At 35.2% G+C, this 24,908-nt stretch overlaps 1 pseudogene; it reads left to right on the top strand.

The window, feature by feature from the left end:
• The first annotated feature begins 398 nt into the window (after nt 1-398).
• On the top strand, nt 399-1,121 carry LOC124526803 (cyclic AMP-dependent transcription factor ATF-1-like; annotated as a pseudogene).
• Nucleotides 1,122-24,908: the final 23,787 nt, after the last annotated feature.

Genomic DNA, 24,908 nt, shown 5'->3' with positions numbered 1-24,908 from the left:
TGCTACTCTAACAAAAGTGAAAAGTTAATTGAACCAATGCAACAGAGTTGTGTAAAACATTAAGCAGCACTTCCCTATCCCTTCTAATCAACCACCTTCAAGTAACCAATGTGAACAGTCCATTGTTTCCTCCCATGCCTTAAGCTCCGAAAAATGGGATCATGTCTCACCACTGTAATTTGGGATGGATTTTAAGTGTTAAGTCATTCCATTTAGGATCACAGAATATCTTCATTAGCAAGCAGCTACAATTATTCATATTATTTTCTATCCTTTAATAATGCCATAAGTGAAGTTTGGGATTCTGGGACATTTTTGTGAAATTTATTTTTAAGTGTTTTAAGTGTTTTATATATTTTTTCATTGTTATGAATGACAGTTCACCCACCACAGGTGCAATGGTATCTTCTTTATCAGAAAGTGAGGAGTCTCAGGACTCATCAGACGGTATAGGCTCTTCACGGAAAGCCTGCGGGATCCTAGCATGGTGTGCATCTTGCAGAAAAATTTTGAAAGGTTTATCTTCTGAAGATACATGGGGCAGAACAGAAGACAGAGAAAACCCTGGAGTTTCTGCTGTCACTTCTATGTCTGTCCCAACTCCCATCTATCAAACTAGCAATGGACAGTACATTGCCATTGCCCCAAAGGGAGACTTACAACTGGCCAGTTCAGGCACAGATGGAGTATAGGGACTTCAGACATTAACCATGACAAATTCAGTCAGTACTCAGCAAGGGACAACAATTCTCCAGCATGCACAGACCTCCGATGGACAGCAAATACTTGTGCCTAGCAACCAGGTGGTTGTACAAACTGCATCAGGAGATATGCACACATATCAGATCTGTACCACCCCTTCAGCTATTTCGCTGCCACAACCTGTGGTAATGATATTTCCTGTGACACTTATATCTCAGACAACTAAGACAGATGACCCCCAACTGAAAAAGAGAAATAGGTCAATGAAAAACAGAGAAGCTGCGCAAGAATGTCTCAGAAAGAAGAAAGAATATGTGAAATGCCTGGAAAATCGGGTTGCAGTCTTGGAAAATCAAAATAAAACTCTAATAGAAGAGTTAAAAACTTTGAAGGATCTTTATTCCCATAAAGGTATTTGATTAAGAAAGAAAATATTTTTGCAGACTTCCTAAAATTTATATGGGATTTCTTTTCTTTTTAGAGGAGGTTTATAAATTAAAAGGCCAAAAATGAAGCATTTTATTTAGGCTTTTGCAATTCAAAGATAAATATCTTATGCAAGAGATCTGGTGATAGAAGATAAAATGGAAAATGAGCTCAAGGAAGTCACTGACACAGCTGGAAGCTCTGGAAAAATGAAACCCACTCAAGAAGCAGGAAGTGAGCTTTCACCAGTTTGAATTTCCTAAATGACAATAATCCAAAAATGACAGAGAAGATGAAATTTGGTAAATGGATTTTTAAAATAAATCAGTTTACCTTATAGGTTTGCATTTCTTACCATTTCCTAAAGTTTACATTTTTCAATTGTGTGTGTTTATATGTTTTATTTCTGCCAATAATTCTAAATTACAAATAGAAAAGCTAATATATAAATAAATATATAAATTATGTGTTCTGATTATGTATACTTGTTCTATTGTCAGATCGTTGAAATGTTTTTTTTTAAGTTTGTTTCTTGGACTTAAGACGGGTTTTGAGACTTGTGTTTAACTATTTTTGAGGTTTTGTCCTCAAAGGCATCTAAGATATATGAATGGAGTAGGGTGATTTTGTAACATTTTTTATCAGAATGGAAAGAGAACCTCTGTTTAAATGTTTGATACTTTTCTATTTAAAAGTTTGATACTTTTAAGTGGTTTGTTTTTGGTTACTCTGGTAATTGAGATTTTCTACAAATATATAATAAATTGTTTTTTGATTCTATATTCTGTATGCAGTTGAATATACATTACCTATTCGGTTGTGCTTTAATAGAATGGAATGTTTACAGGCTCTTGAAATGATATTAGAGTATTTTTTTTAATTTTTTAAATGTTTATTTATTTTTGAGAGAGAGAGAGAGAGACAGAGTGCAAGTAGGGAGAGAGAGAGAGAGGGAGATACAGAATCTGAAGAAGGCTCCAGGCTCTGAGCTGTCAACACAGAGCGTGACAGGGGTTCAAACTCACAAACTGTGAGATCATTACTTGAGCTGAAGTCCAATGCTTAACTGACTGAGCCACCCAGGTGCCCTGATATTAGAGCATTTAAATTTTTTTTTAAAGTTTATTTATTTTTGATAGGAAAGGAGAAACAGAGCGTGAGTGGGGGAGGGGCAGAGAGAGGGAGAGAGAATCTGAAGCAGGCTCTAGGCTCTGAGCTGTCAGCACAGAACCCCACACAGGGCTCAAACTCACGGACCGCGAGATCATGACCTGAGCCAAAGTCGGACGCTCAACCGACTGAGCCACCCAGGCACCCCTAGAGCATTTTTAAAAAACCTTCTGAGGATGCATACCAAAGTTTTCCAAGAGGATTTTATAATCAATTTAATGTAAGGTTTATCAGATTCTAAAATATATGGTTATTTTTTTAAATTTAATGTTTATTTATTTTTGAGATAGAGACAGAGCATGAGCAGGGGAAGCACCGAGAGGGTGGGAGACACAGAATGCGAAGCAGGCTCCAGGGTCTGAGCTGTCAGCACAGAGCCCAAGGTGGGGCTCAAACCCACAAACCAGGAGATCATGACCTGAGCCAAAGTTGAATGCTTAACCGACTGAGCCACCCAGGCTCAGTCTCTTATAAGAGTCTCAGGCTCTTATAAATGGTACATTTATAAGAAAAGTGACTGCCAATATATTTTTATAGCTAATCTTTATAAATTCTAAAGTTGAGTTCTTGATTATTTTAAATGTTTATATAGTTTAGTAAAAAAAATATTTTGCATCGCAAAGTATCATCTTTATATTATGAGAAGTAGTTTCCAGATTGGCTAATACTTGAATTGCAAGTTTTGTATGCAGTTTATCCAAAGCTCAATAATGCCATCCATACACCAGTGTTTAATCTCTGTATTCCAGTTTGTATACACTTTGAAATTGTACTGTAAAACTAATGAAATTGTACTACAAAACTATTGTGCACTTCTTATACAATACGTATCATATTGTCTGTGAAATTAAAGGATATCTGAAATTAAGTTTTCTGAATGTTAATGTATACAAAAAGTGAAATCCACCAACAAGATAGAATTATTCCAAACATGCATGCACTCACATGAGTCAGCCCACCAACACCCCACCGGCAAATGTGTAGAAGAATTGTACAGGTAGTTTATACAATATGTATTAAGGCAAATAAACATAAAAGATGCTCAACTTTATCAGTGATTATAGAAATACAAATAAAATCAAATGACTGGCAAAATATAAAAAGTCTGATACTATCCAATACTGGTAATAACAAGGAATAATCACAATACTACTGATATACAATGTAAATTTGTACAACCAATCTGGAAAAAAAATGTCATCCTGCAACTAAAGTTGAAGGTAAATACAAAGTGCTTAGATTTTTGAGCTGGCAACTCCAGGAAGGTATATGCCTTAGAGAATTGTTATATCGATCTAATAAGAAAGAGCTTTGCAAAGTGAATTCCATGAATTAGCATTATCAGCATCACCCAAAACCTAGTTAGAAATGCAAATTCTCAGGCCCTACATACACCAGACCTACTAAATCAAAATCTCGGGGGGGGGGGGGGGCGGGGGGGAGGTGGGTTGCACCAGAAATCTGAATTTTATTATGTTGGTGTTTGATAAGCACTTCAGTAAAATACATACATACTGTCTATTCTCTTTGTGAATTCTTTATTTGTGGATTCACCTATTCTCTAAAATTTATTTGTAACTTAATATGCTTCTGTTTCCATCGGAAGATGTATACATGCACAGAGTAGTGAAAAATTTACATCATCTTAGGTATACATTCCCACCTGAGGTTAAACAAAGAGACCCTCTCATACTATAAACAAGTGTCCTTCCTGTAGCCTATTGAGTGGCACATTTTTTTTCTTGCATTTTGTGCTCTTCGTGTATGATTTTGCTGTCTCTAATGGCCCCCAGTGTACTACTGAAGTGCTGTCTCGTGTTACTAAATGCAAAAAGCTGTGTTGTGTCTCATGGAGAAAATCCATGTGTTGGATAAGGTTCATTCAGTCATGAGTTATAGTGTTGCTGACCATGAGTTCAATGTCAATGAATCAACAATATATATTACATAAGGTGTCTTTAAATAGAAACACACATAAAACAAGTTTATGTATTGATTGAGGAAAATGTTGTGACCAGAGGCTCCCAGGAACTTATCCCTGTATTTCCTCTGGGGTCAATGATGTAGTATTGGCTAATTCTGTGTTCTAATCAACTTTATAAAACATAACTACTATGAATAATGAGAACCAGCTGTATAGAAGCACTGCCTATATTAGAAATATAAAAGAAAAGAAACGAAAGAAACCAAATGTCATTGACAGGAGAAAAAGGAAACTTACAATGGCATAATCACATGATGAAATATAATACAGAGGTGAACATTAGTTGATTACATAATTAATATGCACAACATATGTATGTAATGTATAATTACATTAATATTATAATACAAATGACAAAATGATGTTAAATGGAAAAAAAATCCCAAGAGAGGAAATTCAACATGATCTTGAAGTCCAAAATCATGAAAACTATATATTGTTTAAGGACATAAACATATGTGTCAAACTGTAAAAATTAAAAGCAATGTAATAAAAAAAAAAACCAAATTCAGGATTGAGTCACCATGAGACTAGGGGAAAACAGAGATATGATAAGGAGAAGAATTTATATAAATACAAGCTGAGTATTGGATACAAAAGTACTCAGGATATTCTAAAAATACAGGAAAGAATGGATGGATGGTAAGTAGCACAAAGGGTGTGCATGACAAAGAGTTTTTGAAAAGTGATGGCAATGTTATAGTTACCATATGTGAATCATTGTTAGTTTTTATACTTATGTAATGACTTACTTGATAAAACTTTATAAACAGATACTAACTTCAAAACATTTTTTTTGGAATGCAAAAGCAAGAATTATTAACTTGAATGAAATGGTGGTTTATAATGTTTTACTGAAATATAAAGACCATAAGCATAGACTAATCACATTAAAGAATAAATATATTTACCTTGTGACTTAAGATTTATAAGACTCCTCTAAATATATTTAAATCTATTCTTAGTTAAATCTATTCTAAGGCATTGTTATTTTTAGATGAAGCTATTTTAAGAGGTTAAAGAACTCAAAGCACAAAAATCTAGGACTTCAGATTCCAAAGCAGTGTTCTTTAAAACTATATAGCTGCAGTTATTATAATCCCTAATATCTGAATATGTACAGAATGGTTTCATAACACTTTCAAGTAATTTTTAAATGTATTTTATATGATCTAATAGTATAAAACTCACCTAAGGTGAGTATCAGCTATAACAAACCAAAATATAATATATTGCATATTATTCATATAAAATGGTTGAACAGATTCCCAAGATCATCATTTTCCCCATCAGCTGTAGTGCCTTACCACAATGAAGCCACCAATGCTCTCACTCTTATACTTTCTCTTTTTAAATATTTTTAAATCAAAGATTGCATTAGCCATGGAACTTCAATCTAGTGAAGAGTCCTTTGAGTGATCTTCACATTTGGTCAATTACCAAGTGTGAACTTTCAACTGTAAGTGTTTTATATGTGGTACAAATCTAAGATCAGCTTTAAAAACCAAAGTGGCTATCAACTTGATCAAATAATTAGTGCACCGTTCTCTAGTCTATCATGGATCAGAATGCAAATATATTGCTTCGAAGATATTCAGTACAATCAGACCATTACACTTGAATAACATTAAAGGAAATTTTAATTTCTGCCTGGATTAAAAACATAACACAAAGAGTCACATAATATTTTTCCTTCCTTCCCTTTTCTAGGAGGTTGTCTGTGGACACTTGAATTTACTGGGCTAAATAATATTGTTCTAAGTAAAAGCCTCAGTAAATTGCTGAAAACATTGGAACATAAAATAAAACTCAGTAGATTTACTGAAAATATTTTTTTCTTCACTTAACATGGTTACACAATGTGTCAATTATCTAGTCACTCAGAATTCTGAGGAAGAAAGAAACAACTTTCTCTATAGAGAATCAGTTGGCTTTCATAATACTCAGAGTATATTTGCATAATAACACTGCTACAGCTGCAAGGTTAAATCCATTAATTTATTGGGAACAGAACAGGCTGTTCTGGTTGGCTGTTGCAAAAATTGCTTTTTGCACTTGTCTTCTCCACCATCAAGTATTTGCTGCGAGCACACAATTACTGCAGCAAAGCCTATGTTGCCAAGCAAGGAACCTTATTTAACATGGAAAGTGGCAAACACTTCACTTTCTGAAAATGAAAAAAAAAAATTAATCCTGAAAAGCTTCCTTATTAACATTTTCTCCTTCTCCAGTTGTTTCATAGGATAACGTAGAAGATGGCAATTTGGATAAAGGTTAACTAGATGAACCCATTTCTGCAGCAACTCTCAGGTGCAAATGTCATCCCTAAATAGTCTCTCTTCACAACTAGAAATAATCTCAAAGCTTCCATAGGTTTTTTTTCCCCTAAACAGTAAATTTAAAAATAGAATACTTACCTCCAAAAGTCAGTAACCGAACAAAACATCTGTTGAAGCTCACATTATATACTCAAGAACAGCTATTTAATAAAGGGAAGGCAAATGTATAGCATATATAGGAATTTATAGCAGAAATCTTTAAAACAATAAAGGGATGGATCAAAAGTTAAATTACATTTAGAAAATGAACTCTATTCAGCCAGGTATCAAAAATGAATATAACCTATAACTAAGTTGAGAAACTTTTTCCTGCCCAGGAAAACTAAATCACAAAACAAAAATTAATGACTACTCAATGTTTTTAATTAGATAATTTATAAAGTATTTACCTTGTTAAAAAATAAAGTCAGTTGCAAACATAAATAAATATACATTTATTATTACATCCAGGTCAGTGTAGACTCTGGAGTGAGAGGAGAAAGTCAGACAAAATAGCAGAGACAAAGAAAGAGTTGAGGGAGAAAGGAAGTAAAGGAAGAGAAAAATAACAGTATAAAAAATAAATAAACCCTTTCCTTCATCATCCCAATCAGGCTTCTTTCTATACCTACTCTGGGCCCAATAGAAATGTAAATGGTTAACTAAAAGAATTCTTTGAATTTTTCCACAAAAAGTTAATATTCAATAAATAATTTCAGTATTATGTTAGAAATCCTTTAAAAAGCACAAAAATGACAAATATATGGGGGAAAGGGTTCAACGGTACGGTATTTAGGTAAATATGGGGACATTTTCCCTTAAAACTAAGAGGCTCAATATCACAGTATTTGTACATTTCATTACCTACAGTAACAAAGCATTTTTGTGCCTTGGTTTAGAATGCCTGTCTCTCCACATTTTTAACCTGCCAATTTTCTTTTATTCTTTCAAGGCCCAAGTCAAATATATTCCCATCTATAAAGCTATCCCAGATCCCCACAGTCTAAAGCAAATGTTTCTTCTTCCAAATCCCTTATTATTTATTCTTCCTTCTATTATGAAACTGAATTTGTATTACAGTCAAATTGTGTTTCTTGACGGAAGAGGATGTCATTTACCTATTAGACCCGACACCTTGAACAATACTATAAAGTGAGCTTGTAAAACCTATTTAGGAATCTATGTTGAAATTCCCCCAGCAAAAAAGTATTTTGTTTGCCTAATTCCATTATGCCAAAATGTCTTCTTTACTTTCATTTAAAAAAAATTCTATGCATCATTAACTAAGACTGACCATCCTTTAATTTGGCTCTCATCAGTCTAGCAGCCTGAGTGATATTTTGAAAGCATAGGTCAGAGCATGTCCCTATTCTGCTCAAAAGTTCACAATGGTTTCCCATTTCAATCACAGTACAAACCAGAGTCTTTATAATGACCTACAAGTTCCTTGCTCCCTCTGACTTTGTTTGCTCCCACTCTCTTCCCACCCCTCCATTTGAATGACAGTGACACCCTCAGTAGGCTTTTCTCACCACAAGGCCCTTGCACTTGCTGCTCTCACTGCCTGAAATGCTCTTAGATAACCCCATGATTCACTCCTTAACCATCATATCTTTACTCAAAAGCCACCTGAGCTAGACCTCTCTTTCCTACCTTATGTAAAATTATGCGCCCTGACACTTCCCATTCTTTTTCTCCACTCTATTTTCTTATTAACAAGTATTTCTCCCTAACATTGAATACACAGACACATCATCACCATGAACACCACCACCATACGTATTTGTCTCACTAAAAATATAAGCTCCAGTAGGGCAGGGATTTTCTTTCCAGACTTACTCACTGTTCTGTTATGAAAGAATAAATAGAGTGTGACCCATAGTAGGTCCTCAATAAACATGCTGAATGTTGACTGAATCAGGAGAATTTTTTCCATATCTTTTGACAAAATGCCTTTGAGCATATAAACATACTTTTGTTGGCATTTGCAGCCCTGTTCTACTTTTAAGCTTTTTACAGAAATGGCTATGTTCCAAGGTTGGAGGGTAGAGAACCAATCCAATGTGGGAGCAGAAAAGTCAACATTGAAATGCATTGTGTTGAGGCAGTGGAGTCAAACAAGGACAGAGAATATGTGAATCACAGTTGTCTCTTGCTTACCTTAATCAATAACAAGTTTAGAATATCCTTATATTAGGACTTAAGGAATATATACACACACATCACATAATTCGGAAATATTTGCACATCTATGTTCATAGCAGCACTACTCACAACAGTCAAGAGGTGAAAGCAATCCACATTCACTGACAGATAAATGTAAAAAGAAAATGTGGTATATAAAAACCATGGATTACTATTAAGGTTTTTTTTAATGTCTATTTTTGAGAGAGAGCGAGAGAGATGGGGTGTGACCGGGGGTGGGGCAGAGAGAGAGACAGAGAGGGAGACACAGAATCTGAAGCAGGTCCCTGGCTCCAAGCTGTCAGCACAGAGGCCAATGCAGGGCTCGAATCCACAAACCTTGAGATCATGATCTGAGCCAAAGTCGAAGCTTAACCAACTGAGCCACCCAGGTCCCCTGAATACTACTAAGGTTTAAATGGTAAGGAAATCCTGTCATGTGCTATAGCATGAATGTACCTTTGAAGACATTATGCTAGTAAAGTAAACCAGTCACAAAAATTCAAATACTGTTGATTCCATTTATGTGAAGAATTTAAATTAGTCAAACTCATAGAAATAGAAAGTAGAATAATGGTTGCCAAGGACTGAGGGGAAGGAGAAATGAGGAGTTGTTGTTCAATGTGTATAGTTTCAGTTTTACAGGATGAAAAAGTTCAAGAGATCTACTGTACAATGCTGTGAATATACTTAATGCTACTTAATTGTATACTTACAAATCATAAAAATGATAAATTCGAAGTTATGCATTTTTTACCACAAAGAAGTATTTCTTAAAAAGTAATGATGGCTGAAGCTCTGCAATGCCAGATAAATCAAATTTGTATCCATAAATGCAGATTTGTGCTTTCAAAGGCTATTTCCACCTTAGTTTATTTACAGAAAGCAAATACTACTACACAAATACTGCATTTAATGACAATTGGAAACCATAAATTTTAAGCTGCTCCTCAAAGAAAATTATCTATAAGGACACTGAAATTTTTTTAAGTTTATTTGAGAGAGTGTGTGTGAGCATGCACAGGAGAGGCAAAGAGAGAGGGAGAGAGAAAATTCCAAGCAGCCTCCACGCTATCAGCATAGAGCCCAATGCAGGGCTCAATTTCACAAACCAGGACACTTAACTGACTGAGCCACCCAGGTGCTGCTAGACATTGACTTCCTTAAAAATAACAAAATTCAGGGGCACTTGAATGGCTCAGTTGGTTAAGCATCTGACTCTGGCTCAGGTCATGATCTCATGGTCCGTGAGTTCAAGCCCATGTCAGGCTCTATGCTGACAGCTCGGAGCCTGGAGTCTGCTTCAGATTCTGTGTCTCCCTCTCTTTATGCCCCTCCCCAGCTCATGCTCTGTCTCTCTCTCTCTCAAAAATAAATGAACATTAAAAAAAATTTTTAATAACAAAATTTATACTGGAGTACAGTTATTATTTTTAATTTATTATGATGATATTTTTTAGTAGATATTTTTTTACGCTGGATCATGATGGACCCTAAATCCAATGACTGGTATTATTATAAAAGAAATTCTGACACAGAGAGAATGCCAAGAGACAAAGATTACAGTGACGCACCCACAAACCAAGAATGCCAAGGATTGCCAGCTACCACCAGAAGGTAGAAGACAGGGACTGACCAGATTTTCTCTCAGAGCCTCCAGTGGGATTCTTCCCTGTCAACAACCTGATCGTGGACTTCTAGTCTCTGGATTATAAGAGAATAAAGTTCCATTGCTTTAAGACATCCAGTCTGTGGTATTTGTTAGAGCATCTCTAGGAAGCTAATACAGTACAAAAACATCTGCATGTGCAAAGGAGCAAACTATGCATGAAGGAACATGGACATTTGAATTTCCATTTCACAAACCTGGGTTCAACTTTGCTCTACTGAATACTTACACTATGATGCTGAACAAGTTACTTATCCTCTAACATCTACTGTCTTCTATAACACTGCAATAATTGCACTGTGAAGATTAGCTGAAATAGTATATAATGATGAGAACCTGTCACATGAGTTCAACTAATAAAAGTAACAACACCAGATATTAGGGCTGGGTTGCATACATAATGCTCAAATGTACCACTACTTTTAGTTAACTTCATGTTTTCTTCATGTTAAATACATTAAAATTAGTTTCTCCAGGAATAGAGATATAAAATACAATTCATTGCCTAAAATTCACATCCTCCTAATGCAAAACTGATAGGAATGCAAATGGATAGGGTTGCAAACACCTATACATGTGATTTCAATGACCACTTTCATTCACTATCCACTTACATACCATATTATTTATTATAAAAATGGACTATGTCCTTGGCTTTTAATCAGAACTTACATTTTCTATAGAATATTTTTTCTTCTGATAGTAGTACAGTACTTATTTAACCTTGAAAATTAATAATAGCTTATAGATCATAGTGGTTGCAATTCAGCATTTTAGGATGTTCTGTGGAAAAGTAATTGTATTTTCAAATATCACAGATTTGGAAAGTCAATGACAAATTCCAGTATGTCCACAGAAATATGTGTAGAAAAGTGAATGAATGGTCTAGCAAGCAAGACAAATGTGAAATGTTGTGAGAATTAGATTCAGCCTTTGGACACAGAGCCTAAAAGGCATAAGAGGGAGAGCTCTGTTCAAATATGTAAAAGTTCAACAGAGAGGAAAGAGTATCAATTTATTCTGCATTGTTCCAGAAAACAATATTTGGGTGATCAGACCAAAATTATATAAAGGCAGATTTTGAATCAATATGAGAAATAGTTTTATGACAATCTGAGCTTTCCACAAATTAAACAGGTTGCCTTGAAACAGTACAGATATTTCTGAAAAAGTTGTATCATCTGCCAAGGCTACTGTATAGTTGGGCTAGGGAAACTTTTTTTTTTTTAATTTTTTTTCAACGTTTATTTATTTTTGGGACAGAGAGAGACAGAGCATGAACGGAGGAGGGGCAGAGAGAGAGGGAGACACAGAATCGGAAACAGGCTCCAGGCTCTGAGCCATCAGCCCAGAGCCTGACACGGGGCTCGAACTCCCGGACCGCGAGATCGTGACCTGGCTGAAGTCGGACGCTTAACCGACTGCGCCACCCAGGCACCCCGGGAAACTTTTGAGTCCCACAATTTCAAGGTTTTTTTTAGATAGGAGCAACCAAACTTATTTTGTAGCTAACTTGAAGGAATACAAACTTTCAAAGAAACTGACAATTATACTGAAAACCCACTGTTAAAATTTGGCTTTCCTGACTCAAAAGTTAAATCTCAAAAGATGTTCAATAGACATAGGAAAAGTTGATCAATCTCATCAGTTATCCAGAAGAAACAAAACAGAACAAAACAAACACATTCACCCACCAGAATGGCTAACGTTAAACATACTGACAATACCAAATGTTTAAAATGAAGTGTTGTGTCTATGGTCATACCACCCTGAATGTGCCTGATCTCATCTAAAAGGAAGTATTGTGATGTAGGCATGATTTATTGTTCCAGGTATGTAAATTTTAACACCCATATTGGAAAACATGTGGATATCTACTAAAGCTGAAAATATGCATATCATATAGCCTAACAATTACACACTAGGTATCTATCCCTCCCCCCAAAATTCATCATAATATTAACTAAAAGGCATGAATACAAATATCCAGAGCAATAATATTCATATAAATAATCAAAAGGCTGTCAACAAGATAAACTGACACAGTCTTTCCAGTGGAGTATATAGTAATGAAAACAAATGGACTACTGAGCCAGCAGAAAAATGAGTGAATCTCAGTAACAATTCTGACTGAAAAAGTCAGATGCAAAGAGGCACATACTGTATGATCCCATTTTTAAAAAAATATTTATAATGTTTATTTTAAGAGAGAGAAAGAGCGTGAGTAGGGGAAGGATAGAGAGAGAGGGAGACACAGAACCCGAAGCAGGCTCCAGGCTCTGAGCTGTCAGCACAGAGCTCGACACAGGATCGAACTCACAAGTCATGAGAGCATGACCTGAGCTGAAGTTGGACGCTCAACCGGCTGAGCCACCCAGGCACCCCTGTATGATTCCATTTTTATAAAGTTCAGTAAGAGGTGTATCTAATCTATGGTGTTAAATATCAGGATGATTGCTATCTTTGGGGAAGAAGGAGGGTTCCTGGAGTAATAATAATATTCTGTTTTCTGATGGGTAGAGAATTCATGGTATAATCTTTACCCTGAAAAAAATTCATCAAGGTTAACATTTTTAAAATGTTTATTTATTTATTTTGAGAGAGAGAGAGAGAGAGAGAGAGAGAGAGAGAAAGAGAGAGAGCAGGAGAGGATCAGAGAGAGAGGGAGAAAGAAAATCCCAAGTGGGTTCAGCACTAACAGTTGTCATGAACCATAAGCCGAAATGAAGAATTGGACGCTTAACCTGACTAAACCACCCAGGCACCCTAAGCTTAACATTTTTAACCAGCATACTTTATGTATGTTATACTTCAATAAAATGTTTATATTTTTAAATAGTTAATTTGCTATCTGTGAAATAAGAATATATGTGGAAGTCCAGAAAATGATTTCTGTACTTGCTCATCTGATAGAGAGTTTAGTAAAAATATTTAAATTCCTTGCACAGTATTCCTTATAGAAATATAGAATATTTGAGCCTAAAGGAAGCATAGAAGTTATCTGCCCCACATCCAGGAGTGAGGACTAGATGATACAGAAAAGAAATTGAGTCCTAAAGGAGCTATCTTCCCTAAATTCAATCAATAACTAGATGCAGAACAAGGCACAGAACCTAGGTCCATGAATCCATGTCTAATGAATTCCTTGTAGGTTGGAAATCCAGAAATTTCCTTTCATAACCACAGGACTATTGGTTTCTCTTATTTTCTTACCATTGACCAAAAAGTGTCTTCATAATTGTCATAATTAAAAGGAAAATATCTTTCCCTTAATTTGTGGATCAGCTAGTTAAATTTCCTCTTTCTTGCAAATCTACTAAGAACTGCTGCATAAGTGTTCAAGACACAGACACAATTTCCACAAGACTGAACTTAGAGTCTACCTTAAAATGAAAAATGGTGCTGATATTTACAAAATGAAAAATGGTGAGCTAGTCTTGTGGCTCAGCAACCGAATGTTCCACTATGGCACGCCTTCCTTGGTATGTTATAACTTCCTCCATCTTAAGCTCTGAAAGACAGCATGAAGACTGAGGGGACTTTGTTGGTTCCAGTGATCTATCAAGTGACTTCAAGAACAGAAAAAAATTTGCATCATTTGGCATATATAATGCCAAATACATTCAACCCAGTGAGATAGTAAATCAATATTCCCTTTAAATTATGAGACAATGCAGCAGGCACAGGAGCACAGCAACTGCCAGAGATAAGAGCACCAAACAGAATTATCATTCAACCCAAATATCAGAAACTAAACATGCAGCTCGTTAAACTGTCCACCACGACACACTAAATGAATAACACATGAAACACATAGGTATACACATTTAAAAACACATACTATATTTAACTGATGCCACCAAAAAGGCACTTTATGTTAACACAACATCTAAGAAAGAAACATTTATGTCCACGTCAATTGATGCTAGTATTTGAAAGTAGTCATTAAAAATTCATTAATTGCTTATTGGTATGAGACTGTGCTTCTAAAACCCCATTAAAAGATGCTCATAGTTCATGATTTATGTATTGATAAAGTGTTAAGTCAATGTGAGACTATTTGCTTAACCACAGTCTGGTGATCTTATATGCAATATGTCAAGTGGTCACAGGAATATGTAGCACAGAACTGAATTTTTTTTGATAATAAAATATTGTATGAAGAAGCAAGGTCATTTTATTAATTGCTTCAAATTTAGACTTTGCATGTATTTTTCCATTTAATTACAACTACTAGATTTCATTTTATGTTATTTTCTCAGCAATGATGTATTTTTGTCCCATTTCAGAGGGATGGCTGAATTGCATTTGACCAAGAAATACGATACACATTGTAAACAAAGGTCTCTATTACTTTTCAGTGTTATTTGCACAACTAGATAAATATGTATGTTTGGAAGACAATATCTATAAAGATTTAAACCCATTCCATCTTATTTGTACTTCACTCACTGTTTAAAAGGAGTTAACTTCAATGCAAAACAGCATGGCTTTATCCCATGGCGTGCTATCATATTTAGATAGACATTTAATTTTCATTTTTTCTAAGTAAATTTATATTAGTTAAGAGCAATGGAATGTGTAATTAAACAATGTCAATTTACATAAAACACTTTGTAAGCAATTTTTATGTTATTTAATATTGAAATTTGCTATAGAAAAGCAGCTAAATAATAGCAATATAGCTTTACATAAAAAAATTCTTTTGCTTTGTGTCCAACTTCAGCTCAGGTCATGATCTCATGGTTCGTGAGTTCAAGCCCCACGTCAGGCTCTGTGCTGACATCTCAGAGCCTGGAGCCTGCTTCAGATTCTGTGTCTCCCTCTCTCTCTGCCTCTCCTTTGCTCGCACTCTGTCTCTCTCTCTCTCTCAAAAATAAACACTAAAAAAAAATCTTGCTTTGTTATATGAGTATAGTCTATGTAAAACACATAGATATCAGTAGATAATAAATGCAGAGCCACTTACAAGATCACGAGATTGTTCACTGAACAGTTTCAAGGAATACCACTTATTTCCTGGCCTCTGTGAATGGCCCAACTGTAATTGCAGAGTGCACACCCAACATGGCCATACACTATGGCCCTAAATAAGCACCACAGTAAATAATTCAAATGTAATGAAACTACAGCCAAGCTTGGGGTGCCTGGGTGGCTCAGTCGGTTGAGCTTCCGACCTCAGCTCAGGTCATGATCTTGCGGTTCTGGGTTCGGGCTCCACATCTGGCTCTGTGTTGACAGCTCAGAGCCTAGAGCCTGCTTTGGATTCTGTGTCTCCCTCTCTCTCTGCCCCTCCCCCACTCACGCTCTGTCTCTGTCTCTGAAAAATAAATAAATATTAAAAAAAATAAAAAAATTCAGCCAAGCTAATTTTTTCATGAATTTCTATACACTTACAAAGTTAGGATTTTGATTGTTTTCCTACAAACCATCCCATCACATAAAATTTCACACTTAACGTATTCCCAAGTTTTCTCTGAACAGGAATGCTTTTATTAACTCTAGTCAAGTTATCTTGCCTCAGTCATCTCTTTTGGGGCAAATATTCCTTTGCAACTCAATAGACCTCAGCATACAACCCCACTTCTGCAACTTAATTGATATTTTTAATAACCAGGAGTCATCTAGAAAAGGTTAAATTATGTTTTAAGCTTTCTGCTTAATAAGGAAAGCAAGTGAGTGATAAAGTTGTTCCATGTTTCTCCTGTGAGTCCTCATAAATGAGACACTAATTTTGATAATATCCTCAGTAACTTTTTTATAATGACATAGAAACAAATTTCATATTGCTTGTACTCTTCATTTAAAGCTCAGACCAAGGAGTTTGTAAAAGTACTTCTAAAAACATAGCTTTATCTGAGCTAAAGTTTAAAGTAATACTAACTATAACATAATCACAATTGACAGCACATATTGTTTCCCATATATGAGGTACTGTGCTAGAAGCTTTAGACAAATTAACTTCTTTAATCTTCAAATAACTCTATTTTTTTTATTTTTATTCTTACAGTAGAGATAAAGAAACTGAGGCTTTCTCTGAGATTGAGCAATAGCTTGTGTCATCCTAATCACTATGTCTTCACTTCTCACCTTGAGGGAGAAGAAATACAAGTTTTACCAAAACGCATCAGGGCTATTTGCAGGAACTCTACATGTCCCCAACCTTTAGATATGTCCTGTCTAGGTGGGGTTCCTCCTAGTTCTAAGTCACTGTGGTAAACAGTGACTAAGTAGAAAAAGTTTTGGATACCTGGGTGGCTGAGACAGTTAAGCATCCAACTCTTGATTTTGGCTCAGGTCATGATCTCATAATGGTCCGTGAATTCAAGCCTCATATAGGGCTCTGCACTGACAGAGCGGAGCCTGCTTAGGATTCTCTCCCTCTCCCTCTCTCTCTGCCCCTCCCACTCACACTCACACTCTTTCTCCCTCAAAATAAATAAATAAATGTTATTTTAAAAAGTTCTATACCTCAGGTATCAATTAAGAAAAAAGTTTAAATCGGCACCAATAATCCGAAAGAATTAAACTGCATATCCTTCAAACAATTATCATTTAATATTATTAAGTAACCTATTCACAATAGGTGGGTAATTATGAGTTCAGCAATGTTTTCTAAGAATGGAATATAATATTCTATATTATTAATAAAAAATCAAGTAAGTGGACTCTGGGGTTGACATTAAAGACTTTTAATCTAAACCCAACCTGAATAGATGCCACTTGAGGAAATAACTATGAGCAAGGCCAAGATTTCCCTCATAAAATAATTATAGATAATGTCCCAACCACAAACAAATGAACACTTTAGGTGCCAAAGACCTTAATGAAGCTGAATCTTTTTATTTAATCATACTTAATTGAAAGTAAGACCTCTATACATGTAGAGGCTACACGTTTCCCTATCTAATAACCATCGATAATGATACACAATTTTTACCCTGTACATAAGTGCTTCAATATTGATTCTTCCTGTAAGTTCTAAATAATGCTTTCCTATTAATAACCTAGAAAGAATTACAGGCTCAAACATAATATTTTTTTAAGATAAACTAATTATATTTACAAAAAGGTTTCTGGGTCAATAGGATATTATTTAATACAGGATATTTAATACAGGATATTATTGCCCTTGCTCCAAAAAAATGAATACACTTTCTTAGTGGTAGTAAGGCAAAATTCCATTCCTCTTGTTTACTAAAAAATACAATGTGTTTTCTTAATAGAATTGTGCAGAGGGAAATGACCATTTATTTCAGATGAATTTCCCATAATGAAGGTAGAATGAATAAAATATGTCCATTAATGAACTCTTAAAGTTAAATATATGACAGTATGGATAAATCATTTTTTCACATCCTCAGAGATGCATAGTTATAATAAAATGAGAATAAAGATCTTCCCAAACTGATATTAAAAATCAACCTACAGGGGCGCCTGGGTGGCGCAGTCGGTTAAGCGTCCGACTTCAGCCAGGTCACGATCTCGCAGTCCGTGAGTTCGAGCCCCGCGTCAGGCTCTGGGCTGATGGCTCAGAGCCTGGAGCCTGTTTCCGATTCTGTGTCTCCCTCTCTCTCTGGCCCTCCCCCGTTCATGCTCTGTCTCTCTCTCTGTCCCAAAAATAAATAAACGTTGAAAAAAAAATTTTTTTAAAAAATCAACCTACAAATTTTTAACAAATATTATGATTTTGAGTAAATCACTCTATCTTGGTACTTAGTTTTCCATATCTAATGAATATAAATAACTTCCCAATGTTAAAATGAACAATCGTAGAGTATCTTAAGAATCTGTAAGAAACAAAATGCATGTATTAACACTGAATAAGTTAACCTTATTCAGTGAAAATTGCATCTGTCAGTCAAAAAAGATACCAAAAACATTGAGCAATTTGAGATATTTGATTAATAGCTCAACTAAATTCACAAACATCATTAAAATAGTTTCCTTCCATTAATCTTTTTGAAAATAGCTAATACATTATTCTATTATATATATTATATATATTTTTTAAAATATAAAATTAGAAAATTTTCTAGAAAAGTAGCTACATCTTAATTTCTAATGGCCTAGAATGAATGGCAGGCATTCTTTCTTTTTCTTAATGAAATGTTTATTGTATTCTATATATTCAGATTCTTACATTCAAAATTCTGTCTCAGAGAAGATAAACTGTTTCAAGCAAAGCCCCAGAAGTACACAGAGGACTCATTAAAGAGAGGTGAGAGTAGGATTAGGGGAACCAACAGTGAAGCACACAAGGACTAATGACAATAGGAAGCCCATGGGTTTTAACAGGAGCAAGAAGAGGGGGCTGTGTTACTGGAACCCAGCAAGAGTGAGAGCTGTTGTAAAGGAGCCACATGATAAGAGATCTGGCCACAGGTAGATGAGTTTGCTTCCATCTGTCAAATACAGTCCCATAAGGCTTAGTGATAAATATCCTGAGCTGTCTCTTCCCACTCACTGAATTCTTTCCTGACCCTTCTATTGGCTGAACCCTGCAGAGTGAGAAGGCTAGTGAGTCTGCATGATGCAGTTCCTTAAGATTATTCTTTTAGGGTACAGAACATGCAGACAGCAGGAAAATGGATCTGAGAGGCAAACAGAGGATAACCAGCAGACTTACCCTGTGACAACCATTAAGCTGGTATCTGGGAAACAAAACTGAGCCTGCTGTTCCCCTTTCCCTTTAATGAGTCTGCCTTTTGCTCTTTACCTATGCTTCAAATACAAAGTAAAGAATATGAACTAGATTTCCACTTAAATTGAAAACAAAATTTAGGAATATATACTATGTTCATATTGGAAAATGAAGAAAACAAGTTCCTCTTTCACTTTGCTTCTATGTTAAAGAAGATAAAATGAATACAATAGCATCCAACTTAATGATAATATATACTCTTGATTTCAAGTACTAATGACACTTGTTCCAAAACAAATTATATTGCAAAGAAAGTTATTTGGATGAAAGAATGATTATTACTTTTACATCATATCAATACAAAAAATGTCATCTGTATGAAATTACTGGATCAAAGACCTTAAGGTATTTACCTAAGCCCTCCTGAAAAAGAAATGTGTAACTTTTAAAACCGTAAAGTGTATCCTCACTAAAATAAAACCACCTAAACAAAAAGATGGAAAGAATCTCCTAGCCATTCTTTTATCCCTTATCTTTCTCTCCCAGTTATTTCTTTTTATATTGTCACATCTACACCCAAGACCTTAAGAGTAGATCAGCTTCAAAATTTAAATTTAAATACACAAATCAAAGGCTTTCAGTTAAAGATATTATTTGTTTACATATATTGCTAAACAATGGTTATAATATTTTAATTTTTTTAAGTTTTTATTTAAATTCTGGTTAGTTAACATAGAGTGTAATATTTTTTTGGTGACAATATAAATGATTCAACATTTCCATATAACACCCGGTGCTCACCACAGCAAATGCACTCCTTAACCCCCATCCCCTATTTCCTGCGTCCTCCCACCCACCTCCCTTCTGGTAACCATCAATTTGTTCTCTATAGTTAAGAGTCTGTTTCTTGCTTTAACTCCCTTTCTCTTTTTTTTTCACCTTTGCTTCTTGTTTTGTTTCTTAAACTCCACATATGAGTGAGGTCATATGGTATTTGTCTTTCTCTGACTGCCTTATTTCCCTTTGGATCATACTCTTTAGCTTCATCCATATTATTGTAAATGGCAATATTTTATTCTTTTTTTATGGCTGGGTAATATTCCATTGTGTGTGCGTGCATGTGCATGCGTGTGTGTGTGTGTGTGTGTGTGTGTGTGTGTGTGTGTACATATATCATCTCTTCTTTATTCATTCACCAGTTGATGGACACTTGGGCTATTTCCATAATTTGGCTATTGTAGATAATGCTATTGTAACATAAAGGGTGCATATATCCTTTGGTGTTAGTGTTTTTGTATTCTTTGAGTAAATTCCTAGTAGTGTAATTGCTGGATCATAGGGTAGTCTTCTTTTTAACTTTTTTGAGGAAACTCCATACTGTTTTCCAGAGTGCTGTACCAGTTGACATTCCCACCAACAGTGCAAGAGGGTTCCCCTTTTTCCACATATTCACCATATCTGTTGTTTCCTGTGTTGTTGATTTTAGCCATTTTGACAGATCTGAGGTGATATTTCACTGTAGTTTTAATTTGTATTTCCCTGATAACCAGTGATATCAAGCAACTTTTCATGTGTCTGTTGGCCATCCATATGTCTACTTTGCAAAAATGTTTCTTGGTGTCTTCTATTTTCAATTGGATGATTCATTTTTGGGGTGTTGAGTTTTATAAGTTATTTTTATGTTTTGGATACTAACCCTTTGTCAGATAGGTCATTTGCAAATATCTGCTCCCATTGCATAGGTTGCCTTGTAGTTTTGTTGTTTCCTTCACTATGCAGAAGGTTTTATTTATTTTTTTTAACGTTTATTTATTTTTGAGACAGAGAGAGACAGAGCATGAATGGGGGAGGGGCAGAGAGAGAGGGAGACACAGAATCGGAAGCAGGCTCCAGGCTCTGAGCCGTCAGCACAACGCCCGACGCGGGGCTCGAACCGACGGACCGCGAGATGGTGACCTGAGCTGAAGTCGGACACTTAACCGACTGAGCCACCCAGGCACCCCATCAGAAGGTTTTATCTTAATGAAATCTCAATAATTCAATTTTGCTTTTGCTTCCCTTGCTTCAGGAGACATATCTAGGAAGAAATTGCTAAGGCCTATGTCAGAGAGTTTATTGCCTCTGTTCTCCTCTAGGATTTTTATGGTTTTGGATCTCGCATTTAGGTCTTTAATCTATTCTAAATTTATTTTTGTGGATAGTGTAAGAAAGTGATCCAGTTTCATACTTTTGCACTTTGCTGTCCAGTTTTCCCAACACTATTTGTTAAAAAGACAGTGTTTTTTCTCATTGGATATTCTTTCCTGCTTTGTTGAAGATTAATTGACCATATAGTTGTGGGTTTCTGGGTTTTCTATTCTGTTCTATTGATCTGTGTATTTTTGTGCCAGTACCATACTGTTTTGATCACTACAGCTTTGTAATATAAGTTGAAGTCCAGAATGGTGACAGTTGTGCTTTTCTTTTCCAAGGTTGCATTGACTATCTCAGATCCTTTATGGTCCCATACAAAATTAGGATAGTTTGTTCTAGCTCTGTGAAAAGTGCTGTTGGTGTTTTGATAGGGAGTGCATTAAATGTGTATATTCCTATGGGTAGTAGAGATATTTTAATATTTTTTTCTTCCAACCCATGAACATGAATGTCTTTACATTTCTCTGTGTCATCTTCAATTTCTTTCATCAGTGTTTTATAGTTCTCAGAGTACAGGTCTTTTGCCTCTTTGGTTCAGTTTATTCTTAGCTATCTTATTGATTTTGGTGCAATTGTAAGTGGGATTGATCCTTAATTTCTCTTTCTGAGGATTCATTACTGGTATATAGAAATGCAACAGATTCCTGTACATTGATTTTGTATCCTGTGATTTTGCTAAATTCATGCATCAGTTCTAACAGTTGTTTGCTGGAGTCTTTTGGGTTTTCTATACAGAGTATCATGTAATCTGCGAAGAGTGAAAGTTTTACTTCTTCCTTGCCAATGACATTTGTTTCTTTTTGTTGTCTGATTACTATGACTAGGACTTCTAGTACTATGTTAAATAACAATGGTGAGAGTGGACATCCGTATCTTGGTCCTGACAGTACCGGAAAAGTTCTCAGTTTTTCCCCATTTAGAATGATATCAGCTGTGGGTTTTTCATATATGGTCTTCATTACGTTAAGGTATGTTCCTTCTAAACCCAACTGATTGAGACTTTTTATCATGAAAGGATATTGTCAAATGCCTTTTCTGCCTCTATCAAAAGGTTCATATGTTTTTTATTCTTCTTTTACTAATGTGACATATCATACTGATTGATTTGTGAATACTGACCCACCTTTGCAACCCAGGAATAAATCCCTCATGGTCATGGTGAATGACTTTTTAAAGGTATTATTGGATTCAGTTTGCTAGCATTTTATTGAGAATTTTTACATCCATGTTTGTCTGGGATATTGACCTGTAGTTCTCTTTTTTTAGTGGAACTTTTACCCAGTTTTGATATCAGGGTAATGCTGATCTCATAGAATGAATTTGGGAGTTTTCCTTCCTTTTATATTTTCATAATAATTTGGGAAGAGTAGGTATTAACTCTTCTTCAAATGTTTGGCAGAATTTGCTTGTGAAGCCATCTGGCCCCAGACTTTTGTTTATTGGGAGTTTTTTGAGTACTGATTCAATTTCTTTGCTGGCTATTGGTCTATTCAAATTCTCTATTTCTTCCTTTTTCAGTTTTGGTAGTTCATATGTTTGTAGGAATTTATCCATTTTCTTTCAGGTTGTCCAGTTTGTTGGTATATAGTTTTTCACAATATTCTCCTATAATTGTTTCTATTTCTGTGGTGTTGATTGTTATTTCTCCCCTCTCCTTTGTTATTTTATTTATTGGGTCTTTTTTCTTCTCTATGTCTGGTTAGAGGTTTATCAATTTTTTTCAGTGTTTATTTTTGAGAGAGAGAGAGAGAGAGAGAGAGAGAGAGAGCGTGAGTGGGGGAGGGGCAGAGAAAGAGAGGGCGACACAGAATCTGAAGCAAGCTTCAGGCTCTGAGCTGTCAGCACAGAGTCCAACACGGGGCTTGAACTTGGAAACGGTGAGACCTATGCTGAAGTCAGATGCGTAACCAACTGAGCCACCCAGGCACCTCGAGGTTTATCAATTTTATTAATTATTTCAAAGAACCAGCTCCTGGTTTCATTGATCTGTTCTATTGTTTTGTTTTGTTGGTTTTCTATATCATTTATTTCTGCTCTAATCTTTATTATTTCCTTTTCTCTGCTGGCTTTAGGTTTTATTTGTTGTTCTTTTTCTCATTCCATAAAGTGTAAGGTTAGGTTGTTTGAGATTTTTTTTTTTGCTTGTTGTGGTAGGCCTGTATTGCTACATACTTCCCTGTTTTAACCACTTTTCCTGCATTCCAAAGGTTTTGGACTGTTGCATTTCCACTTTCATTTATTTTCATGTATTTTCTTATTTCTTCTTTGATCTCCTGGTTGACTCATTCCTTGTTTAGTAGCATGTTGTTTAAACTTCATGTACTTATGGCCTTTCCAGATTTCTTTTAGTGGTGACTTCTAATTTCATAGTGTTGTGGTAAGAAAAGGTGCATGGTATGATTTCATCTTTTTGTATTTGTTGAAGCCTGTTTTTTGACCTAATATGTGATCTATTCTGGAGAACGTTCCGTATGCACTTGAAAAGAATGTGTTTAAGAATGGAATGTTGGGGCGCCTGGGTGGCGCAGTCGGTTAAGCGTCCGACTTCAGCCAGGTCACGATCTCGCGGTCCGTGGGTTCGAGCCCCGCGTCAGGCTCTGGGCTGATGGCTCAGAGCCTGGAGCCTGTTTCTGATTCTGTGTCTCCCTCTCTCTCTGCCCCTCCCCCGTTCATGCTCTGTCTCTCTCTGTCAAAAATAAATAATCGTTGAAAAAATAAATAAATAAATAAATAAAAAAAGAGGAAGAAGAATGGAATGTTCTGAATATATCTATTAAGTCCATCTGGTCAAGTGTGTCATTGTTTTCTTGTTTATTTTCTGTTTAGATGATTTATCTATTGATGTAAGTAGGGTGTTAAGGTCGCCTACTATTATGTTATTATCAATTAGTTCCTTTATGTTTGTTAATTGTTTTATATATTTGGGTGCTCCCATGTTGGTTGGATAAATATTTACAATTTTTGTATTTTCTTGCTGAATTGTCCCTTTTATGATTATATAATGCCTTTCTTTGTCTCTTTTTTACAGTCTCTGTTTTAAAGTCTAGTTGTATAATATAAGTATTGCTACTCTGGCTTTCTTTTGACATCCATTTGCATGTTAAGTGTCTCCACCCCCTCTGCTTTCAATCTGCAGGTGACTTTAGGTCTAAATTGAATCTCTTGTAGGCTATATATACATGGGTCTTTTGATTGGAGCATTTAGTACAGATAAAAAAAAATCAAAAGACATAGGGTTCTTAATATTTCTTAGAAAACAGTTCCCTTTGAGAGTATTATTAACACTAACGATACATTGTCTATAAGAGCGCACATACATACAAGATTTGGCAAGGATCATATATGGACAGATTAAGAACATAAGAAAGAAATAAATCAAAATTAATCACTACCTTTCACTACAGTTTGAGAAATCTATACAAATAAGTACACATAGTAAAGTTTGATAGAAAAGGAAAAAGGAGATCTTTGATTATGGAAACTTTAACACAATAGGAATGCAAAAAACTTAAGTACAGTGTATGGATAGATAATAATGGAGTCTTATAACAGGGTGATGTTTACCCAAAACTACATTTATATGTATTTCTTAATTTTTTAAAACATTTTAAAAGTTTA

This window comes from Lynx rufus, unplaced genomic scaffold (assembly GCF_022079265.1).
Source record: "Lynx rufus isolate CCGP_SWC_20201006 ecotype Redwood Valley unplaced genomic scaffold, mLynRuf1.p SCAF_5, whole genome shotgun sequence".
Taxonomy (NCBI): domain Eukaryota; kingdom Metazoa; phylum Chordata; class Mammalia; order Carnivora; family Felidae; genus Lynx; species Lynx rufus.
Note: the sequence above shows the minus strand (reverse complement) of the source record. Positions and strands in the feature narration are given on the sequence as shown.